The 6,596-nt window shown below is 43.1% G+C and overlaps 1 non-coding gene across 1 annotated transcript; it reads left to right on the plus strand.

Annotated features, from left to right (window-relative positions):
• Nucleotides 1-5,390: 5,390 nt before the first annotated feature.
• LOC116625145 lies at nucleotides 5,391-5,552 on the plus strand. Its single transcript, XR_004298004.1, has one exon. It is a non-coding gene; the product is annotated as a U1 spliceosomal RNA (small nuclear RNA).
• Nucleotides 5,553-6,596: the final 1,044 nt, after the last annotated feature.

The following is a 6,596-nucleotide window of genomic DNA, read 5'->3' on the forward strand; positions in this document are numbered from 1 at the left end:
CACAGACATCTGGCCTCCGTCATCTCAGATACCCTGTTGCACAAATTCTAGCCACTTAGGAAGTCTCTAACTTTTATCTGTTTCCTCAGCTGAACAAGACCACTGTTCCACCAGGCCTCCATTTCCCTCTTCCACTGCACAAGTCTCTCCTGACAAACATGTGAGGTGATTGTGAGACCCCCTTTAAATGTTTCTATTGTTGCAATGTTCAGTCATGCACTGACTGTTGTTCATGACTGGACACAGTATTTTGTCCGTATTTGGGTTATATTTGGTAGTCTGGTATTAATTTCTCCACCATGGCTAGAAGCAGAATTTTCTGTGTGATATTTTAGAAATGTAATGGATTTAACACAATGTGGTATCCTGGATTGGATCCTGGAATAGAAAAAGGGCATTAATTTATTTTAAATTTTTAAAATTTTTTATTTTTTTAAGGATTTTATTTTTAAGTAATCTCTACAGCCAACGTGGGGCTTGAACTTACAACCCTGAGATCAAGAGTCCCACGCTCCACCGACTGAGCCAGCCAGGTGCCCCAAGGGTATTACTTTAAAAACTGGCAAAATTGAAATAAAGTTTGGAATTAATTTAATAATAATGCACCAACGTTAATCTTTTAGTTTTGGTAAATGTGCTATGGTTATATATATTAACTTTAAGGGGACCTGGGTGAGGGGAACACAGAAATTCTCTATTATTTTTTTTAAGATTTTATGTATTATTTGAGAGAGAGAGAGAGAGAGCACGAGTGATGGGGGGACAGAGGGAGAGGGAGAAGCTGACTGCCCCCTGAGCAGGGACCCTGAAGCAGGGCTTGATGATCCCAGGACCCAGGGATCATGACCTGAGCTTAAGATAGATACTTAACCAACTGAGCCACCCAGGCGCTCCTCTAGTATTTTTTTTAACTTTCTTGTATATCTAAAAATATATTACTTATTAAAAATACAGTGTTGGATACTATGGCCATTAATAATAGTAGCTAACATGGCACTACTATATGCTAGGTATTGTTTTAAGTTCTTCACATATATTAACTTACTCCCTCCTCACCAGAGAAACAACTCTGTATGGTAAGTGTTATTCACATCTGCATTTTATAGAAGAAGAAATTTCAGCACAGAGGGATTAAGCTAGTAAATGGCAGAACTAGAATTTTTATCTTGTGATCTGGTTCCGGGATTCAGGCTTCTAACCACCAGGTAATACTTCCTCAGGTTAGCAGCAGGAAATGCTGCTTTCTAATACCAACTGCCAGACCAGAACAATTATGCTTCAGTAGATGCCAGCATAAATTGAAGGATGCAGTGTGAAAAGAGAATTACACAAAACAAGAGCCCAAAATATCAAAGGAAGGCATCTGGACCACACATTTCTAATACCAGACATCACATAAATCACCCAGAAATTTTGTTCCCTATTACCAAGGGATAAGGGCAGGAATAGGGGAAAGAAATACTACATATTTATTCTTAAAGAAGCTGAGTTAATTGAAAAATCATTAAATTTTTTTCCCCAGAGCAATTGTTACCCTTAAAAATGTGTATTTCTGCTAGGGGAGGACTTTTACTCTAGTTGTGTTACAGAAAATAAAGTTTTATTTTTGCAATGCATGATCATGTATGAATTTCAGATCTGCTGCAAATGCACATCTTGTTGAAAACTAGTGTTTTCCCACTCTAAGGTAAAGCTCGAGTTCTTTCAACAGCCGGGAGGACCTTCTTCCTAGCTCTCTAGCCTCCTGCTATCTCCTCTTTGCTCTCCTTGCCCCAGTCATTTCTTTAAAAATTTTTTAATGTAAAGTTTTGATTGAATTTGCAGCAGTTTCTTAAAAGAAATGTCCCCTCTCCAATAGTGTGCTAATGGTGGGGTGGGGATGGCAGTCTGTGAGTCTGCACCCAGAGAGGGAGAAGTTGTATATGTGTGATTTTATTTTTCCCCTGAAAAAAGCTTGATTGTTTCCATTTGGCCCACCGCTCCGGAGAGGGTGCAGGGTGGTCAGACAGCTGCCCAGTGCGGGCAGGAGAGGCTCCGGCAGAAGCCCTGGCTGGGGGTGGGGGTGGGCAGCGGGACCCCTCAGAGGCTGCTGGGCTCCGGGGCCCCTAGCCAGTGCTCGAGGGTGGGCCTCTGGAGGGGAACTCGCCGGCCCAGGCTGCAGAGGTGAGTCAGGTGCTGGGCGTCTTCCTGATGGGTGTCACCTGCTCGTGCCGGAAGTGGCCGACCGGAAGTCAGCGGCACCGGGCCCGCAGGTCCAGAGGGTCTGGTTCGGTTCGGCCCCGGGGCTGCGGCGGCTCCGGGGCTGCGGGGTGTGACCCACGCCCTGGGGAGCCACCTCGCCGCCGCCGAGTGGAAGCCCCGAGAGAGGTGGGTGCGAGGCCCGCAGGCGGTGGAGTCCTTCGGGTGAAGCTGGGAGCTCATGGTCCGAGGTGACGAGGAGGAAGCTCAAGATGCTCTGCTGGCTGCTCGCGGGGGCAGAGGATCGCAGAGAAGATGGTTCTGGAGGCTGCGCCTGCAGAAGAGGTTAGAGGCTGGGGGGAGGCGGGAAGAAGGGGCGTCCCTGGGTCAGTGCCGTCCCAACTCTGGGGAAGCCCCGGACAGGTCCGTGGGTCTGCTGGGTGATTTAATAAACTTTATTATTTAGAACAGTTTTAGATTTACAGAAAAATTATGAAGAAAGTAGAGAATTCCCATACACTCTACACCCAGCTTTCCCTATTATTGGCATCTTACATTGTATGGTACTTTTGTTATAATTAATGAACCAACACTGATACTTTAAAAAAATGTTATTTTATATCCCTGCATATCTTCTAAGTTTTCTTTCTATGCAATCCTCTCCTTGGTACTCTGTCTAGCCGACTTTAGCCACTTCATTTTTCATACCACTCCTTTCCATCTCCTCAACCCAGAGAGTCCAACAGGCTCTGCAGAGGAGACCTGATAACTTCCAGGGAAACAAGCTGGGACAGTTGTGGAGAATACGTTTTCTGCTGACCGTCTTTCAGGGTTACTGTCCTTTGCAACCTGAAGTCTAGTGTCTTGATAACCATTGTTTCATTTATTTGTAGTCTTTGGTTGTTCAGGCAGGAGAGTAAATTGGTCTCTGTTATACTACACTGACTAGAAGTGGGATTTCCTTTTTTTTTTTTCCCCCTATCATTTTAAACATTGTAAGCATAGTTTTATGGTCTGTGTCGACTCATTCTGTTTACTGAAATTTTGTGTGTCTCTTTTCTGGTCTGTTTTCCTGCTTGTTCTTGCCCTTGGTCCTTTGTTTATGTGCATGGTTATTCTGGTCACCATAATGCGATGTCTCCCCCCATTGGTTGGAGGCCCCCAAATGTAGGGCAGCCCAATAGGGTGGAAGCCAGTGGCTCAGGATTCACCTGAGGCAGAGCAAAGGAGATAGAAATTCATTGGATACACTTCAAGGGACCAGGGGGGAAGGACAGCACAAGAGAGACTGTCTGCAAGGAGGCAGTGGGTGGGGGCTGTTTTAAAAGGGGGAAGGTGAGGAGGTATGGGGAGTATGGAATTTTCCCTTTTTAGTAACTGTGCCTGGTTGTAGTAGCCCAGTGGTCCATTAGGGCCTGTGGATACTTCACCTCAAAGTATCACCTGATGGTCACCCAGGGCCCTTTTGCCTTGATCAAGTTTCCATTGCTCATTCTATTTGTTGCCTAAAAACGGCCTTTACACATACTTTAACAATTATTTTTAGCAATACCTTTAGGCTGGGATGGAGTCACATTCATCGAGAGGATTTCCATTTGCCTCTGCCACACGGAGTATTTGGGGGATCATTTGGGGTATTCTCAGTTGAGGACAACTTTAAATTTTAAGGCTTGTGATTCCCTACATATCAGGCCAGTAGAATGTAAGGTGAAATTCTGTGTGAGGGCTAGGCCACATCCTACACCCTGGGATGGGTGGGTCCTTTTGGGGTATCAGCTTATTTTGATACATTATTATTAGTTGAAGTGCATGCTTATTCAGATTTCTTAGTTTTTACCTAATATACTTCTGCTCCAGGACCCTATCCACAGAACATTACATTTAAGCATGGTGTCTCCTTAGGCTCTTCTTGGATGTGATGGTTTCTCAGACTTTCCATTTTTTGGTAACTCTGGCAGTTTTGAGGAGTACTGGCCAGATATCATGTAGAATATTCCTTAATTGGAATTTGTCTGATGTTTTTCTCATGATTAGGTTGAGCTTGTAGATTTTGGGGAGCAAAATCACAGAGAGAAATTACCTTTTTCATTACATTATATTAAAAATACTTTCTAGGGGTGCCTGGGTGGCTCAGTTGGTTGAGCGTCCGACTTGTGATTTCAGCTCAGGTCATGATCTCATGGGTTATGGGATGGGGTCCTGCCTTAGGCTTCGCACTCAGTGGGGAGTCGCTTGAGTTTCTCTCCCTCTGCCCCTCCCCCCACCTCTCCTCCTCTCTCTCCCCCCCAACCCCCAAATAAATAAATAGATCTTTTTAAAAAACACTTTCTAGCAACCTTGATCACCTGGCTGAGGTGGTCTTTGTCAGGTTTCTCCATTGTAAGTTTCTTCCTCTTATCACCCCTCTTTCCATACTACAGTCTTTGGAAAGAAGTCACTCTACAGAGCTCATACTTAAGAGTAGGGATTTATGCTTCACTTCCATGAAGGCAGAGTATCTACAGAAATTATTTGGAATTCTTCTACATAGGAAATTTTCTCCTCTCCACCATCTACTTATTTATTCAGTCAGTCATTTTTTTTTATATCCATTTGGGTCATGGATATTTATTTTATACTTTGGGTTATAATCCAATACTACTTTATGTTTTTGCTTAAATTGTATCAGCTTTGGTCATTGGGAGCTCTTTTAACTGGCTCCTGTGTCCCTCTGACATACCTCATCATTGTGATTTTTTGTTTGTTTTTAGTACTTCTTTTCTGGCACTGAAAGATAGGCCAGGTTCATCTTGGATATTTCCTGCCCCAGTTCTAGATTCAGCTGTCTCTCCAAGGCATGCTGGTTCCTTTTATTAGAGAATAGTATTAAGATCCAAGATCCGAATGCTGGATGTACTTTTTGATAGGGGTGTCATTACTCAGCTGACAGATCAAGTGTATGTATATATACTAACCAGTGTATATACATATATCTGTAACTATTTCTGTATGTAACTATCTTTATTCATTAAGCTAAACAGAAGTTCATACTCTCTCCAGCTCTAATCCATTACCACATAGATCTTTCTAGCCTCCCCCCCTTGCTTATTTGTAAACTCCCATTTCAACTGTGAGAAAACTGGCTTTCCCCCCCCACACACCATCCATTTACTTCAATTCCAATGCATTGATTCTAGTATATAAGTATAGCAGTATCAAAAATTAACCCCCCCATACTTACCTGGCAGGGGAAATGCCATGATCACAAAAGCGGTTTTCCCAAGGTGAGGCTTATCCGTTGCACTCAGGATGTGCTGACCCCAGTGATTTCTCCAAATGTGGGAAACTCAACTGCATAATTTGTGGTAGTGGGGGACTGTTTGTGTTCTCCCCTGGGAAAAAAAATTAACCCCCAATGTGGGAATTAATATTATCAATTACAGTATGGTGCTGTGGATAGTTTCTTTCTTTTTTTTTTTTTTTAAAGATTTTATTTATTTATTTGACAGAGAGAGACACAGCGAGAGAGGGAATACAAGCAGGGGGAGTGGGAGAGGGAGAAGCAGGCTTCCCGCGGAGCAGGGAGCCCGATGCGGGGCTCGATCCCAGGACCCTGGGATCATGACCTGAGCCGAAGGCAGACGCTTAACGACTGAGCCACCCAGGCGCCCCAGTTTCTTTCGACTATAATCTAACAGGCTACTCATTTCCAAAGTTACTTAGATGAACACCATTTTCCCCTATTAGTGAGGTTGTTTTGCTAACTCGTAATACAATTAGATTATTTTGTCATAATCTGGGGTGCCTGGGTGGCTCGGTTGGTTGAGTGTCCGACTCTTGATTTCAGCTCAGGTTATGATCTCAGGGTCATGATTTCAGGGTCGTGAGATCAAGCCCTGTGTCCGGCTCCGTCCTGGGCATGGAGCCTGCTTAGGATTTTCTCTCTCCCTCACCCCTCCCACCACCTGCATGTGTATGCGAGCGCGCGCTCTCTCTCAAAAAACAAAACAAAACAAAAAAACTGCATTTTATTCTAGGATCTCTCCCCCTTCTAAGTGATTTTCCTTTAAATTTTCATACATTGATTCACTCTTTACACTGTGAAGTTCTAGGAGTTTTGTCAAATACATAGTATTATATATCCACAATTATAGTATCCTAAAGAATAGCTTTATTGCCATGAAAATAATCCCTTGCACTTCATCCATTTTTCCCTTCTCCTAATCTCTGAATCTCTGGCAACTACTTATCTTTTTACTGTCTCCATAGTTTTTTTCCAGATTGTCATATAGTTGAAATCATACAGCATGTAGCCTTTTCAGAATGGCTTCTTTCACTTAGCAATATACATTTAACATTCCTCTATGTCTTTTCATGATTTGATGGCTCATTTATTTTTATCTCTAAATAATATTTCATTATACAGATAAAGCATAGTT

The sequence above is a fragment of the Phoca vitulina genome, unplaced genomic scaffold, assembly GCF_004348235.1.
Source record: "Phoca vitulina isolate PV1807 unplaced genomic scaffold, GSC_HSeal_1.0 scaffold73, whole genome shotgun sequence".
Classification (NCBI taxonomy): domain Eukaryota; kingdom Metazoa; phylum Chordata; class Mammalia; order Carnivora; family Phocidae; genus Phoca; species Phoca vitulina.